Here is a 19893-nt window from a genome sequence, read left to right as displayed (position 1 = left end):
GAAAAAGTTGTCGTTGTGTAGAGATGGTCAAGATTAGTTGAACGTATATATCGATTAGGATTAGCCGATATCAGATTTATTTCAAGGTGAAAAAGTAGACGTGCCATTAAATACATAATTAGTTATAGTTAGATTAAACATTTATTTTGGATTTTACTTTATTTTATCATAACATTTAATACATACATTTTGCAAAATAATTATGATAAGTAAGATATATTAATAACATAAACTTTGATTGGTTTTACACCAGAGAAATGTTCTTATAAATCTATGAATTAGAATTTTATAAAGAGAGAATTATTTCTACTATTAAATAGTTCCAATTTTATATGGTTTAGGTTTATGTAATTATTACATAATAGAATTTAATTGGTTAAAATTGATTAAATGTTTTTATATCGTACTATAGTGTAGTATTACCAAAGGCAATTTTTCAAACAATTTGTATGTGTCCATACTATTCATGAAATTTTATGAATATTGCGCGGTGTAAGCACATTATTGTAGATGGTATTTGAAAATGGGCCTATATAATACGGTGCTTTGCACCAAAATTACTATACTAACAAACTAGATAACCATAATTATTAATATCGTTTTAAATATGTAGTAGCACAACATCAGGATATTTTCTGTAATATTTCTTTATTATGTAATTAAAATCACTTACATATAAGACTGGAATACAATAAAATTATATCAGATTAATTTTATAATTATTATTCAATTTAAATTGGTTTATTATTTAGTATAATAAATTTTAATTGAGCAAAATAAAAATAAATTCTAAGAGTTTAGTTTACAAAGTTAATATTATACTTAAATTATCAGTTTTTGTTTCTTCTTCTATATGGTCAAGTCTATTTTTGTGCAGTTTGAAAGTCCTCGATTAGTCCGGTTTAAAACAGTGCGGAACCGATTACCAACACTATGTGAGGCATTGCTGCATTTGATAAATCAGAAATGTCCATGATCATAAAATTGAAAATATATTTTATGATGAGATTAGCTGATGAATCTACAAAAAATATAATTTGATTAAATAGGCTTTTATCGAATATTGTAATGTAAAAATATCATTGCAAAGATTATTACATTTTTAGTTAGTGAAATTTTACTCACTCCATAGTGCAAAACTGTTCATCGCATGAACCTATGCATTTCAGTGCAAAATGTAATTTCCTTTGATGATATATCTCTTTCAATGTCCGTATAGAACCAACTTTAAAAGCTAAAGTTCTCGTATATTACTTGCTGTCTGTCTAGTCATGATTTCTGCTTATATATCATTTTATTTTACTAGGTAAAATGTCATCTGAATATTATAAATTTAAAAAAATACTTATATTATAAAAGTTTCTATCTAATATTTAAGTGATTTTAAGTGACTTTAAGTTTGAAATGCGGATTTGATGTAATATTACAATTTCTGAAAATATTTGTTATTGAAAGAACTTTTGTATTTGAAGACAACAGATTCAGATTTGAAATTTAAAAAGAAAATGAATCAAATCGAAATCCGAAAAAAATAATTTAAAGATAAATGTATATATCAATGTTGTACTCAATACTGCAATATATTCCAATACTGCGCATAGTGCGACTTCGATCAGTTTCGATTTGAAAATTTTGAAACAAACTAAATTTTGATTCAATAAAATATAATCAAAATAATTCCAAATAATCAGGGCACAAAATTATCCTTGTACACATAATTCATTTTTTGTTTCAACTTTATAGCCCGGTTTCAAATAGTTCGGCATATTGGCCGCACAAGGTATTGTTGTACTTTAAGTAGAAGCTGTTTTAAATACAAACTAAACAAGAAATGGATTAACATGGGCAAATTAGAAGGATATGAACATAATTTTAGATGAAGGAAAATTATGGTAGAAATGTTTTAATGTAAAAGCAAAAAAAAATGAACAAATTAGATCATGATATGAAAAATAATGAAATTAATTATTGTAAATAATTTGTAGTTTTATATTATGTTTAGAAAATTAAAAAATGTTAAATATATTTATAAATAAGAAATTATATAAATGAAATAATGTAAATATTTGGAATACGTGGAAGTTTTATTTACAGATGTTCCGTGTTTCTCAAATGAATATTTATGCTGAGAGTGTTTCCATTGTTAAATATGATATTTGAACTTAGTCAGCTACATTTATGTTGTTTGCGCACTTGAAGAGAAGTTATTATTTGCAGTATTGCCAGGAAATTGCGTCGTTTTTAACATGTTTGTTATTAATATTTCGGATCATTAATCCAAAATATTAATACATAATTTTCATTGTTTGTTTTAGCTGTGTATACTATTAATAAAAAAAAGTTTATAAGAATAATAAATAATAAGTATAGGATCAGCAAATATTTCAATTATCAACACTTGCATTTCTTTGGAATTCACATACTTTGTTTATTGTGACTATTTTTATATTGTCATTTGCATTGCACTAACAATTTCGATTGTTTTCATTAAATAATAATTATATTTAGAACTGGTCAATAGCAAATTTAAATAAAGATATTTACTTCTCTATAATTATTATATTGAATATGTTTATTGAATATATTTAGAAAATCTAAAATCGTTGTTCTCACAATCTTTACTTCAAATTTCCAAACTTAATACTGACAAAATAGTCTATTTTGCCGGTATGAAGTTTTAAAATACATTTATTTCAAATATTCTCTTGTTTTTCTTTTTTTTTAACTTCCTTCGATCATGTTTTCAAAGTCATTCTAATAGATGATGTAGAGATCCGCTCCACCTATTCCAAATCCTTCTCTGCGGACAGGAGGTTCCCCAAGGTTCTTCGATCTGACACCTATTACATAATTCATTGTGCTTACATGTACAACGTCAATCACATTCCATCATAACCTATATATCCTTCAGTATGCCAATAACATCACACCTATTTTGCGCACTCATTTTCTTCTGTAGTCGATTAATTATGTTCACCACCTCTATAATTCTATAGATAATAGTAAATCCAGTTCATGTGATTTAGTTTGCTTGATGTTTCGTAACTTATAGATATATAACAAATGTTGTACGTCCATGTATAAATTGCTTACGTACGGATTCCTCATCCTTTTCTAATGCAGAAACCCTACTTTGAAAAGCCTCCAAATATCCAAACGTTCAGATCCCCGCATTCTCATGAAATCCGACTATCTAATAACCCTCTCCATAAACCTTTAAATCCATTCCCCCATTCAAAATATAAAATACCAAATAAGCGGAATGAATGCAACTTTTAAATTATTTTATTTGTAATAATAATAACATTTATAGCGACAATAAAAAAAACAAAATTAAACCTTAATATAATATAATAATAAAATAAAAAAAATATTTGTTGCAAAGCGCATAGGTCATTTATTTATTTATTTTTTCTTAGTTTTGGTGCTACAAATATGTCTGATAGAATTAAGTATTTAATAAATATATTTAGCATTTTTATGAGTATTTTAACATAATCACAATTTAAGTTTCTATTTAGAATACTGCAATTAACTGCAAATAATTTTCAAATCCGGTCATATCTATGATATTATTATTATTTTGCGTCATGCCTCACCAAAACCTTTCTAAAATTCTTATACCCCTATGTAACATACACATAATACGCCATAAGGTTAAATTCTAAATGTGTCCATTTTCGAATTGTCTCGCTTAAAAATCAAATTGTGTTGGGAAACACTGGATTAGACGTGACTTGTGAACAAACATAGGAAAAACACTAGCAAATCATAAATACTTGCATTTATAGCAAATTCACCATCTGATTAATGTATATTTGCTTAACGGCAATTTGTGTACGTCAACTGAACTGAGTATTTAATAGGGGTGGACACACATGAGGCCAAAGAGGTCGCAATTCGTTTTTTTTTATATTTTGTAAAGAGCCACATGTAAAAAAATATTTTTTTTTAAATTGCAAAAGATACATAAATCGAATAAAATATTTATAAATAGTATTTTATATAATATCAGTAAAATAAATTTTAATGTTTTCAACAAATACATAGTGTTACTGAGCGCAGCAATTTATATCTTCTTACTAAAGATAATAATTATTTATTGATATTAAAAATAGGAAAACTTACATAAATCGAGAAAATTTATTGTAAGCAGCGTTTTATAGAATGTATATTTTCTGAATATATATTGTTTATTTATTGCTATTACATAAATATTATAAATAATTAGATGGAAATTGCAAAGGAATATAAAGATGTTAAACAACCCAAAATGGCGTGGTGTACGTTATGTTATCACATTTTGCAAATGCATATGCACGAAGTAGACCGACGTTCCCCATTATTATTGTTATGAAATTTGGACTTGGGGCGAAATTGAATTTAGAAGCCTTTGTTGTTTTGGTGGCCGTAGCAAATGAGCATGCATGAGGGATGTTTCCAGGTTTTGTAATTAATAACGCATGGGATGGGAGAGGCCGAAATAAAACAATGGGTTCAGAATAGTGCGAATGGAACACATACAAAAAAAAATGAACAACAGCAACAAAAATAAGCAGACAGGGAGTGGGGGGATGAAGTTTTGTTTCCCTTCGTATGGGGAGGGGGTGGTAGATTGCAGCAGGCAACATTTAAACGAGGACGGAAATAACTGGCGGACTTTAATATTAACTGGCGGCATAAATAAATCATAAATGCGGAGGGGTTGTATGTGTGCTGCAGTGGAGCTCTGCCCTCTCGGTGTGTGTATGTATGGATGGGTTTGTGCATGTGTGTGTAAGCGCGCCTAGGCGGGGTGAGTTCCGGTTTTCCATTTTAGCACGCGTTTATGGAACTCCATGGACAGCAGGTTTTCCACCGTAGCTCGATAGTTGGTGGCAGCCCGACTGCGGGGTGTTGGGGGGAGCGTTGCGGCTGCAGGTCGGGGGTTGTATGAGTCTGTGCATGTGTGTGTGTGTGCAGAGGTGCTGCTGGTTTTACCCGCCAAAATATAAAAGGCTAATTAATAATGTAGCAGAGATTCGCATTATTTGTAACAAAACAGAAAATCATGTTGCGATCGAGGGGTGGCGGTGGCAACGGCGGCCGCTCCTTTTGTTTATTGTTGTACGTGGTCTGAAAGAAGCGGAGGGGCGGCCGTTAATTTCGTTAGGTCTTCTGATAAGTCCTAGGATGATTTTAACTGAGCAGGAGCTGGCGCACAAAAAGGGTGGAAAATCCGGGCGTCCCTCCCGCCCCCCGGTAGAGGAAGTGCGCAATGCGCAAGCCGGGTGCAGTGCAGGAATCGATCCTTGCCGCCGTCGGTCTGGGTCGTTCCCGGTCGTTCACCTACAACAACTCCGCTGCCGCTGCCAACCAACCACCCACAACCAAACCCCATACCCCTCGAATCCAAACCAAAATCAACCCCCCCAGAGCCCGATGTCTCTCCGACTGCTGCTGCTGCTGCTGTGTATACGCATTGTTTCGTTCCTGCATTATAGCACAGACCCGGCGTGAGGGGGCGGATGGGTTACGTAACCGATCAACTTCGAGCCTCTTATCTTTTCGGTCCTTGCTATCGCTGTTTAGTTAGGACGTGTTTGCTTAATTAAAACAAATTTTCGAGTGGCAGAAACGAAAGTATGCGACGAGGGAAAAAGCACAGGCTAAACACAAATACCAAAAGTTGTCCTAATTACGAAGAGCAGAATATGTGCACGCCACATCTAGGCCATTGATTTACTTTTTTCCTAGAAGTTATGCTCCTCCAAACTCTTGTTATTCCACAAATTTTCTATAATATACCAAACTTGTTTACAAACTGTTATGCACCCACGAATAGTCTACATTAGAAGTGGTTCTGAAGGCAATTACACACTACCAAACAATTGAAAAGTAACTTGTACGAATACTTGCAAAAGAAGTTATGATAGATTTAAATATACCTGACAATTATTATACAAGTAAAATATTCTAGTTCTATGAACTTACAAATATATACTTCTTAATAATTGGAAAATAATAATATGTAGAAATATTTTATGGTAGATTTTACTACACAACATTTGAACATACAATTATACATGACAATTACTTTACAAGTAAAAGACTCTATTACAAAGATGTAAATTTACAAACTGCTAGGAACTTACAAATAGTCAATATCAGAAGCGGGTTTGTAGCAATTATTAAGGCATTTACATGCTATCAACTAATTGCAAAAAAAGTTTGATAAATTTTACTACGCATATTTCTTACATATAATTATGACAATTTCTTTACATGTAAATGGCTGGAAATGGAAGAAGTTCATTTAAAGAAACGTATAGAAATAATTATTTAGGCAATAATTAAATACGTGGAAAAGAAGCTTGATAAATGTATATATTTATTTGCTTGAGTAATAATGAATAGTTATTTTTTTATGTTTTTTTCATTGAATTTCAAATTTAGGATCAATTGATATAAAATACATATACCGCGGGCGGGCTCAATTTAGTATGGATATTAGTTATACTTCAGATTAATCAACTACAGGATAATTAACTACGTGCATTGCGTAATCTGACATTATTATACGATGATTTAAATCACACGTTCACCAGCGTATCTCAATTTGTTATAACATTCTTAAGCTAAATTGTCTGTATCAAATAACATAAAACAAAATACTCTATTATGAAATATAAAATATGAAAGTACATCATTTATAGTGCCAGGCGATGCCACCATTTATACTTTGTCTCCGTAATTGCATCACGGATTATGTAGCATCATGAATAGTTGTTTATTTGTGACAACGACAATTATATTAATTTGTTATAATGTTAAGTATTTTAAATAGTAGTTAGTATTAAAATTGTAATTACTTTGAACAGAAACGTTTTTTTTTTCAAATTGAGCAATATATATACCAGGACAATAAGCTGTAATACTGCGATTGTTCAGAAAGAAACTAAATAATTAGTCCATCCTTCACTTCTAGCTTATATCATCTATATGTACACGAACAAGCACAGTTTACACAGTAGTTAGAAACGGTTTGGCAAATCTTGTAGCTTGTATGTTTGATTCTCCGTCGATGGTTAGTTGTGTTGGTGAGCAGGGTTGACTAGATGGTTTGGTTGGACTTCTAGTTGTTGATGGTAGTTTGTGGAAGATTTTCTGAACTCATATTAACTAGGTATCAAAAATGAAATGTCTTCGATGGTACGTCTGTATTATATCTATTCTCGAGTTGGAAGCAGACCCCAAAACTGTATGTTATACATATTGGTCATAGGATGGCTTTATATATTAGTACCTCATTCATCTATATCTCAGATATAATTTACAATTGCCAGTACATTAGTCTAAATTGCAATCCAACTTGATTCCTCTTGGGCTTTAAGTGTACTTGGCTCCTTCAGCTTGATGTAAGGGGGTGTTGATTAGAAAAATTGGTGATCACCTTTGTCTACGTATTATAAAGGTAATTATACGGATTTAGTTTGATTCGCATTTATCCTCCACCTTTTCATCCAATATTGGATAATATCAAGGGTCTCCTACAGCAGATTTGAAGCATGTACCCCGTCAGTATCGTATGCAAGAATGCAGTGTCATCTGCAAAGGTAGCCACTGTGACCTGATGTGTTGTTTGCAAATCTGCTCTGAAGATCAGGTACAATAAGGCCCCCAATTATATTTTTTATTTTCACGTGATACTCTCTTGCCACCAGGTACGATTTATATATATTGTAGTATACTTTATTTTAACTTTCATACTTTGTTGAAAGCCTGAGAGATGTCAAGAAAAGCAGCCAAGTTTCTGCCGACTACATCCACAACTCTGTCTACCTGTTTCACAGCACTCTCCTTCTCATAGCACTCTCGAAATCCAAACTGGTGTTCAGGTATGATGTTGTTTTCTACTAGAAAAGCCAAGAAAAAATGCAAATTAATTTCAATTTTTCTGAAATTACTGAATTGAGTAAATTATGAGATTCTATCAAATTAAGACAATTTAAAAACAAAATTAATTTTCAGAGTTCTAATATATGAATAATATTGTTTTGGGCGGATAGAACTTATTTTTTTTACATTTTTATGCGGTTTTAATGTCCTCGATTAGTGCGGTTTCAAATAGTGCTGCATATTGATGGAATTGACTAGTTGGATTATGCGTATTTGTGTATATTTTATTGTAGATTAATAACTATTATATTTGTTTATTGTTATAACTTCAATTATTTTCGAGAATACTAAAAATATAGGGTAAAAATATTTTGTATTTATAATATAAATTTAAACTTATACATTTTATGTAAATCTATTAGAATGTAAAAATATATTTTCAAACACATTTGCATTTTATTAATTATACCAAACAAATACCTGTTCTTATTTTACCCGACGAATACAGATATAATTAGAGGAAAACAGGAGAGCATATCGTGCATTCTCGATTACCCCAGAGACGGGGAGCAACTTTTGTACAAACACAGCAATTCAGCAAGAAAAAATACAGACAAATATCCCTGGGCACAGTTACAAAACGTAATGGCTTATGTATTTCCCCTGCTGTGACTTCCGTCTGTCAAGAACAAAGAATTATATTAATAAAAAAACAATTATGTTTTATTTGCTTACATTGCAATGCGAGTTTTTTTTTATGTAAAATGTATGTTCAACAAGGAAATAAAACGCGATGAAACTTTGAAAAAAAACTACATTGTTTAAAAGGTAAAGTTATTTGATTTTATAATATAAAATTTATTTCACTAAGAATTTTTTAATGCATTGAAAGAAATATTAATGTAATAAACTTTCTAAATACAATAATACTTTGTGGACTCGATCAGTTCGGTTTGAAGATTTTCATTGAATAAAAAGTTAGTAGACAAAATTATTTTTTTTATACAAAATTTATGTTTTTTCCAATAAAAATGTTGAATTAATATAATAAACGTGTTCTTTATTATATGATGATTTATAATATTATTATAAAAGGATTATTTTGCAATAGTGCAAATAATTACATTATTTTTTTAATTTTGTTCTATAAGTTTTGCAATTTAAAATATTTGATTTATGAATACTAAACTCCAATACTTAATATAAGAAAAAAAAATGATATTTAGAATTTTCCAATATGAATGTATGAAAGGTTATATAATTTATTTCTGAGTATTATGACAATCAATTTTAAATAGAATTATTTTGTATTAAATACAAGGAACTTTAAGAATATCTGTGATGACGTGTTTATGGGAATTGGGAATACATTTTCCAGGAAATACATATTATTATTTTTAGCTTACTAATGGGAAATATCAAACTCAATCATGTTAATAATTGAAATTTCCCAAAATATAAATCATAGTTTATAATAACAACCTGATTTATTGTAATTATTATTATAAAAATATAATATCATCAAAATCAGAAACAAATGTAAAACTTGATAATAAATTTAGAGTTTACTTACAATATTTTTTGTACTTAACGTTAATTTATAGTTACAATCTATTTTATAAAAATTACTTGATTACTTCCATTTCAAACAGTCCGCACTTTGCGAGTTATTGTATACTTAAAATTATAACTAAATGCTACTATCTGAAATATACCTAATAATATACATTTTAAATTCAAAATAGAAAAAACTATGTAAAACTGAAAATGTGCATTTTATGTATAATATATATATTTACAATTATTATCCAATATAAAAAGGGCGCAGTTTTCGGCCTAAATTTATAGATAGATACGTAACATTAAAATAATCTAAAAATAAACTAATTAATAACATTTTTTGCAACAAAAAATATTATATAATTATGAATCGAAAGTACAAGAACCGTTTCATTGTTTGCTTGATAGTTGGTCTTATTATTCATTTATTATTGTATTTGTTTAAATGACATAAGATATTATAATCAAATTTATTTTTTGAATATTAAGATTCTATATAATGTTTATATGAAATGCTATTATAGTTGATTGCTTGTTGAAAGAAGTTGAACGCATTAAATCTAATGCTATTACAGTATCTGCATTTGTTGGGTTTCAGATCACACTGAACGTGGAGCGTGGTATTATCCGTTTCTGGTCGTATTTACTTATAGAGATAAATTGCCGACCCCTGATTATAACTAACTGCTGTTTTGTGCAGACCTATATTAACTTCAATTGGGCTTCACCTAAATGTAAGTGAATTGTTCCAGGAACAAATTACGCACCCAACTGGATTATCCCAAATATCGTAAGTCGACTATTCGCTGCAGGATCTAATTAGGGCTTCCAGTTGACCATTGCCTAATATAAATGGTAGACTAAGGTTATTTGGATACACTGTCTACGCCAACGGCTTTAGGTCAAAAGTAATTACATAATTACATAGCACTTATGATATAATTTATATACAACGGTACAACTATAAATATATTTTCTAATTAAAAACAACAATAATTTCAAATTAAATAAACTGCATAATTATTTGCATGAAAATATATTGGCCAGTTTTTTTTGCCCAGTAATTTAGAGTATATTAAGTGGCAGTTGATAAAATTAACTAAGAATAAAAAAAAGTTTCATATAATATTGAACTATTCTATTTTTTTAGATTCAACTAATGGAGCAAAAATAAATTCTAATAAATAAATACTTAATATATAAATTATACTTTTTTCCCCAGTCTGTGTGATTCTTTTTGTATTTATTTAGTTCCTCGATTAGTCCGGTTTTAAATAGTCCAAGATAGTGGCGAGGTATCTCTATCTACTTACTTTATAATCTTAAATAGAAAAGTAAACTAGCAGAAGTTAATATAAATTACAATTCCCTATATTTATATAAATGAATAAAATTCCTTCAATTCATTTAATTTAAAATTTTATATAAAATTATATAAATAAATGACAATGTTTAATTCCTTCATAAAGCTCACCTATTGAGCTTCTATTCACTTAAACCATTTGGCACTCACTTATTTTAAATAATACGTACATAATTATTTACACACTAAAGTAACGTACAAATATCCGTATTTGTTATTTTTTTGTTATTATATGCATCAATAAATGTAAATGTACAAATATAGTCTAATTGTTTATGAAATTGTATATTTGTAGAACTAAATGTATTTTATATTATTAATACATTATATTTAATTAATTTCTGAACTAAATAGAAAAGTTAGCTTAAGTAATTAGTGTCCAGAGGGCTGTTGTATAACGCGAAGAGGAACTGGAGTGCGTTAAAACTTGGGAAGTGTGTGTAATTGGTGCAATTGTGCGGGGTTGTTAATTGCTGCAAGTGTTGTCATCTCATGAAACTATGTCCAAAAGTGGACCATAAAAACTGGATGGAGCATTGTGGTAAACTTATTATTTCTCATTAACATTGCAGAATCGATCATTCAAAAGCGAACAAAAAAAAACAAACAACAAAAAAAACGAGTAAACTGAAAATGACCGAAATAAAAGCAAGCAATGTGGAGAACCAGCCAGCATCGAGGACCGTCTATCATTTTTGTGTACCCATATAAAACAGTTCCACATATACCCAAGGGAAATTTATTGCTCGCTTATCTGTCTCTCCCGCAAAAAAAATACACAGTGAAAACCAACATGTATGTATGGAGAAAAGAGGAAGATTTGTGCGATATCGCATTTTAATTTATTGGAAATTGGGAAGGAAAACTCTTCCTGTTTCCCGATGAAATTGGTTTTTCCTTTAGAAGCGGCGTCCCGTTAAGATTCATTTATAAGGATTAGAGTCGAGATTCCCTCCTCGCCCTAACGTTTCAACGATGGGACTTTTTTAAGTTCTTCACCTCAACCGTACAACTTCTTTCCCGACACATTTAAATTGCAAATCTGATCAATACTAAATTTAATCATTACGTTTGCTTTTATCGTTAAGACGTATGTTTATTCTGTTTATTTCTTTCTCCAACTTTTTCTTTCTCAATTTATTTTTTTTTATTGGGTACATTTATAAATGGATTTTTCTTGATACATAATAGATTTTAACTAATACAATCCAAAAAAACTAGTATAAAAAGGCTTTGCAACAAAATTTCAGTTCTTGAACGAAAATTTACTCCCTTTACATTGGGTCTAAAGATACTGTCGGGATTATGGTTGATACTGTCGGGATATTGAAAGTTGGGATTTTGATTCTCTTCTATTCATATAAAATGATGTTAAATTTTGCCCACATTTTTTAACTCATTATTGGTTATAATTTAATATACTTAGACTGCATTAATTTTACATTATTTCTTATAGGAAAATAGTTTCGTTTTTTCGTATTTCCGATATCCGAGTCCCCACTGTATTAAATTTATATGTGTTGTTAAGTTGATCTTCTAGTTTAATTAAAACCTTGCAATTAGTTACATTTATATTATATAAGGAACTATGCGTAGACGTTAAATTAAAACGCCAAATTGCCTTCTTAAAGTTACAACCTAAAGTTTAATTAAACACATCTTGCGGTTTCTTCACACTTTTGCTTCTGCGACATGATTAAAAACTTACCTTGAAACTTTATTACAATTAAAACAGAATTGAACATTTTAATTCAGTAAAAAAAATAATTTATCATTGTCATTTCACTGATGTTATTAATCATTAATATTTTTATTTGACTGAGAGATAAATAATAATGAAAATATCAAAATAATTCATTATGAAATATGTATATTAAAAAGACATTTTAAATGGATAATAAATAATGTAACAAAATAAAAAATAAATAGTTATTAATAAATAAATATTTCAATTATGAATAATTATAGCTTTAAAGTAATTTATTTGTATTTGGATTATAATAATTACTATGTAAATATAAAAAAAAGGTACAGGGTTAAATCTAAAATAAAGATAATAATTGTGAAGATCGATAAGTCCATTCGCTTGAAATATTAATTTTTAATTAAAAAATATTAGTTGCTGAGTTTAATTACTATTTACCGAGGGACTAGCCGGTCATAACGAAAATATATTACCTAGTTTGCAAGGTAATTATGAAATAATTAACTGTAATATTTTGCTGCAGTGCACAACAATGATTTTATTTTTTAAGGATATATTATATAAATTATATATAAATCAGTGCAGACCTAAATTATCACTAAATTATTATAATATATCATAATGATTTTTTTTTTAATTTTATGTAATTTATTTGCTTGTAACTAACTATATAATTTCATAGTGGTTCGTTGAATTTTGTTATTATAGTTTTGTTTCTACATTCGTTTTTAACAATTTAATATTATTAGGATTAAATTGGTCCCTACTATAGAATCATCAGATAAAAGCTTATATGATATAATTTTAGTTTGTTTTTTGAAGAAATTTGTATAATTCGAAAACTGAGGTTTGTTAAATGTGTTTTGTGCGCAAAACAAAGACACGGTTGAACAATAATCTATAAAATGTATATACTTTTTAAAATAATAATAATATTTTCTTTCTTTATTGTTATTCGTTTTTCTTTAAGGATTTCTAAGTAGAAAATTTTATTTTGTTTATTTTTATGTGATATACTAGCATTTACTAAGCATTTTTTATGCAGACATTGGTCCATTTTATTTTGCAGTACTCCTGAAATTTTGTAAATATGAAATAAATTGAAAAGTTCTAAAATAAGTTGTAAATAATATTTATTATACAATACATTTTTTTGGGAAAATTCGAAAAAAGTAGGTTTTTGAATAAATTAATGGCGACAAATCAAAATAATACATGTACCAGTATTCTTCATAAGTAAGTGTCATCTACTGACTAATTTCTAAAGTTGTAGTTAATTAATTTACTATTCAATCAAACAAAAAATATATCGATTCATTAAATACACATCATTTCACCTACTTCATTCTCAAAAAAACATTTCTAATGTTTCTTGAGATCGATGATAGGTCATACTTGACAGCACATACTATACTTAGTCATCCGAATTAAAATCAATAACTGTATTATAGTGAATCTAGCTTTATCTAAAGTATATACAAAAATTCAAAGCAAATTCAGAATTCTTAGCGTCAAAATAATCTATTTAAGTATATTTTATGAGATTATTTTATGACTTCCACAGCGATAAGCACTGATCTACATAATCCACCGAATCTTGGAATTGCATTTGCAAGGACAGTAGAGAGATTTTTAAAATGTATAACGGATCTTCGGATTCTAGTTAATTTGTACAGTAAAAGGCACAAAGCTAGTGATTCCTTTTTTCGATCTGTTTCTTTAATGCAGTCAATATTGTCATATATAAATACCACATTTTATTCATTATTACAATAAAAAGAACTTACGATATAAATATATTTTTTTTATTTTTTAATATAAATATAATGCAACCAATATTATGTTGAGGAATGTAATATTCTTTACTTATTTCTTTAACACTTGCTATTTTTTTATTCTAAATCACATATGTAGCAAATTACTTCAAGAATATTGCATGTAGAACCGTAAAATCTTCGTATTCACCTACCATCAAGATTTCTTTAGCGTTCCGAGAGAAACGAATTGAAAATGCTCGATCTCAAAGAGGCGGAATGCGTTCCATGCTTCTGATAAATAACATACACAGGATTCCAATATATTTAGACTAAAGTGAATACCACCCACGTACATTTTCCTTCCGAATACATATTCAAAATGGTTTTCCTGAATTGATTATCCTTGTACAGTATACAATTTTTATGAGAGGAAGTAACTAATATGAAAAAAGATACGTTGAATGTATGCAGATGTTTTGAAAATTAAGGTTTAAAAGTTTCTTTTATAGTTGTAGGATTTCAGCAATAAATTGGCTAAAGCTATTCATATGGAGAAGATCTATTACAAAGTATTTTTCCTTCTACTGAAAGAACCCAAAGTGTATCTATTTCGAACAGCATTTTGTGAATTCTATTTCGTTGTAAAAGTGTAATTATTTGTTTTTTCTTATAAAGGAATTTTCGGGGAGACGCTTCTGTAAGCTGTAGTATTTGTGAATCAAATATTCATTTAAAGAGCAGACAGTTTGGAATTCAGACAGAACAAGAGGAATAAACCCGGCGTGGAGGGAAGTTGGTTGCATTAGTCTGTGACGAGGGGTCTGGATGAATTGATTTTTTTAACTGCCATTGCTGTTACAATTTTAATTACAGATTATATAATAAAAAAAAACCCTATATAATGCGAATGTTTAGGAGGCTTATTTTGTATTGAATCATGAAAGAAGTAAATCAATAAATAAATAAAAGAGAGAAAAAAAACCTTGGATATAACTGTAGTAAAAGGAAAAAGTGGGAGTGATGCATGGGTTCATCTCTGAATTATCAAGGTTCTATATTCCGGGCTGGAAACCACTCCGGGAAATTGTAATAGGAAATCCTGTGGGGGAGAAAAAGTGGAGAGGCTGTGTTTCTATTGGCATTGATTTTCGGTGATGGTCATTTGGGATTTGCTTCGATTGTTTATGATTCCGGGTTTGCTTTAGGCACGGGTCTCTTCCAATTAGTTTAATTGCGTATGTAGATCTCTGGATGTGAAAAGCATGGCGATTTTATGTTACTTCGCCCCCTGTAAAAAGGAATTATACTGCAGTGCAGGAAACTCTCAAGGCTTGGCTCGGCTCGGCTGCCTTCAGAACCGAGTTATCCTTCTCTGCTGTGGTGCGTTTCTCTGGATTCTACTGCGGCGGCCCGGGCAAGGCTAAGGGGTAGTAACCTTCCAGCAGGATGTATGTCCTGTTATTACCCCGGCTCTAACCTCCTAAACTCCGGTGCATTTCCAACACGCGGACTCCTTCCCTATCGACGGCGGATCTCACAAATGAGCAAAAACGCTTTACTATCGAATGCACGAAACTACCCCATTATACTAAAACCTTCATTATCCACACTATATATCACGGAGCTCAGCAATTTCTCGCATGAAAAAAAATACATTCTTCAACTGGTGTATATTTTCTAATTTTATTAGATTGTAACAATATTTAAAAATATTTTATGTTATTTAAAATGAGGAATTTATTTAAATTATTGAAAAATATATATTTGAAGAAGAAAATATATTTAACTTATTATTTATTTGTTCTTAATTATTATCTAATATTTAACAATTAACTAGCCACAACAAGACTCTTGAAGATTTGTTTTGCAATTGGAAACACAAAGTAAGTATAAACCTACATTCAAGTAATACTTTATCTTGTAACGAAAAGAAAAGAAAAATTATATGAAAATGCCATGAAATAAATTTATATAATAATATTATTAATAAATAGATATATGAAAATTGTTCCGTTTTTGTATCTAAATCACTATAATTCAATTATTATAAGATTTAAGCTTAAAATTGCCTGATTTTACAAAGAAGTACCACTTATTTTTAAATTTAACAATGTACAGGTAATAAAGGTTTAAATATACAATTGAATTTTCCATATATAAGATAATTATTAATTTACTGCGTTTATTATTGATAAATAATACTGGTGTTATTTTATGTACAAGTTAATTCGATAAGTTTTTACGTCATTAAGTAAGGAATTGTATTTGATTACATTTATGTTATTTACATGTATTAATTGTAAAAAGGATACAATGTCTCCTTTTATTAAATACTTTCAGAGATTTTATCCCAGACATTGTGGTGGCGGCAGATGTATTGATTTGGCTATAAGGATAGCTATTCGATGCAGTAAATAGAAAAACTTTGTACAGTGGCACCACTGTATTTGCTAGAACATTTATACTGATTACTTATAGTGTATTGTTTTTACATAACAAACTAAGCAACTCAATTAATAAGTTATAAATTGTGGAATATCGATAAGCTGTCAAAAGAGAATAAGTTGAAAAACTGTATGGAAGATTTTCTTTATGTAGAAAAATAACTCTAAATTTACTCATGGGTAATATTGAACGACGCGTCAGATTTGACACGTGACGCTTACTTTTATCAATTTCCTGATTTCGTTTGACTGACAAACTCAATATCACTTGTCAGTTTAAATACACAATATTATATAAAAATGATACTTACAAAAACATTATATTATTTTTCCATTTCTTGAAATGTTTCAGATATTTTATAAACTTTTCCTTTCATGAAAAACATGAATAAATGACTATAAATCACGTTGCAATAAACATATTTCAAACATTTACATTTTTTGTAATTATTTTTGTAACTTTATAAATATTGTTATTATCAAATCAAATAAATCTTTTATTATTTATTTCTATGAAGTTTAAAACTTACTAATGTTGAAAGTAGAATTAGTCCATTATGTGAAAATAATTTATAAAAATGTACAGAAAATAATGATATGTATGTAATTTGAATTTTGGTTACATTAGTTGCATAATTATGATATTGCAAAAGTCCAAAGAAGTATTTCCATTGTTAATTTCATAAAATACATATTAATTTATAAATAATCTCCGCATCTAAACACCCGAAATGCACGCCTCCCTCGATTAATCACTCCCATTTTGACACTCGGCTTTCTCATTAATAATACAGTAATTAATGTAGATTGGATGGCTTCCTTGTTGTTGTTGTTGTTTTTTTTCTTCTATCCTCCGTTCCTTATTCTCGTCCTACGGATGAATTCGGACCGAAAACAAAAAGACGGTGGTAGTTTATACATAATAGATAGCACAGCCACCGCTGACTGCAATTTCTTCTCCTCCAAATTTCACCCAACAAAGGCCCTTTTGTGAGCAATAAAAATAAAACAATGGCCACCTTTCTCTTTATACAACTTCAAACAGGAAACTTTTTCCTCGGCTCTGCTTTACATAATGCCACTAGCTTAAAATTAATCTCTCGCTATTTAAGTCATAATAAATATAAAAAATTTTGATAAAAAAAGGATACACTTCAAAAATGTATTATTCTTTGTTATAAAAACCCAACAATATTTTAATTGCTTACAAATTCTTAATGTAATTACTATAAATTATTTATTTACTTTATCTCTGTCCGAACTTACGTATAAATGAAGTACAATATATACGTACACCGATCTTATGTTTGTTCAAAAAATATTGTTTTTTTTCTACAGCCATTAAAAAACAAAACATGGAAACTGTACGTTTATCAAGTAGTCTCTTTGTTTGTACTTGATAAACGTGCAGTTTAACGTACGTTAATTTGAGTAAGTCATATCATCAAAATTGCAATACTAAAATGTAACATTTAATGAAAATATACCTAAATAACTAATACGCAATTATATATTATTGTAGATGTAATCTGGCTGTTAATTACATCTACAATTTCCACGACAATTAATGACTATTTGTGAAAAAAAAATACTTATATAACATAGAAAATTTCAAATACATGATAGTTTTTATATTTTAGTTTAACTTTAAAAAATAAGCCTTTTGCTATAAGTTTTATTTTAATTATAATTATACAACTACACTTGGTTCTCTTTTTATGCGGTAGATACGTTCCACAGGAAAACGCATAAAAATAAATCGCACAAAAAAGGACTAGACACACGTATAAAAATAAAGGATACGTTCCATAATTTTTTAAAACCACATAAAACTAAATCAATGAGTTACAATATACCGAAAATCGCATAAAAAAGGGTTTATTAAATTTCAGAAAAATAATTAGTCTTACTATATTCTTTCTGAAATGTTTATTCATAATTTTATAAAAACATTAACAATCATAGACAAGTTTATTAAATTTTAGAAAAATATAATCTTCCTTCTAAATTCAAATCTATATGAGAGTGTTCGGCATAATTTGCGAACTGGTTCGAAATGACTTTCATTACTAGAAGAGATAGTCAGCATATCAGATCTATGTCCTAAAGATAATGATACTTCACAATTAAAATTAGTCTCAACTTCGCATGTTGATTTTTTCCTTTTGACAATATAATCAGTGATTAAACTTTGCGATGGCTTTGCTAGTTTTTTTTTTTGTACAATTCCTGATATCCAGAAATGCAATTCTCATCATCTTTTATCGAATTATCATCTTTTTCGATGAAATGGTTTGCCAATTTGTGTCAAAACATGTCAAAATGGCCTAAAATAGTTATTTAAAAAAATCCTTCTTGAAATAAAAACCGCATAAAAAGAGGACCGAGTGTACGTAAATATTTAGAAACAAAAATTTGTAAAATAAAAAAAAATAATTATTGTGTAGAAATTATGTTTAGCTTAATGTGATTTTTTTTTATCACGAATAACTCAGTTTATTATTAATTAGAGTTCATCAACATCAAATAAATCAATTATATAATATGCTATAAAATTGCTTTATTAGAAATAAAACGAGGGTAGACAGTTTTATGGGATATCTTGGACCATCAAACATGAATTATATCACTTTTTCTATATGTTATATTGTCTAGAAATATAATCAAGGAATGAAAATATAAGAAACCACAAATTAAAAATATTTATAATCTATATATAAAATTTGATAACACTTTTGACGTGTTATTTTTATTCCACTATCCAAGGAATTCAAGGACATGACAAAGGATTTTTTATGTTCGATAATACGTACAAATGACAATACTAATGTAATTAAAATTATTTAAATTTACTAAAAAATGTCTCATTTAAATAATATTTGAATATAAACTGTATTAGAGACTTAATAAATAAATATTAGAGAAATAATGATATTTTTTATGGGTATATTTTAATACATATATAAAAAATACATGAAATGAACGTAAATAAATTAAACGCATATTTTTTTGATAATTCATCAATTACATACATTCGTTTAGGGTGTGTATTAATTAGTATATACATTATGTACGTTAACCGAACGCTGCCAGTATTTATATTGCATTAATTTGTCTTTCGTAAATATATCAGACATCGAATTTCAATGTTAAGCTGATAAATAAATAGGACCAATGGAACAGGAA

The sequence above is a fragment of the Nicrophorus vespilloides genome, unplaced genomic scaffold (assembly GCF_001412225.1).
Source record: "Nicrophorus vespilloides isolate i.1.1-1 unplaced genomic scaffold, Nicve_v1.0, whole genome shotgun sequence".
In the NCBI taxonomy this organism is placed as follows: Eukaryota; Metazoa; Arthropoda; class Insecta; order Coleoptera; family Silphidae; genus Nicrophorus; species Nicrophorus vespilloides.
This window is presented reverse-complemented; position numbering follows the sequence as displayed.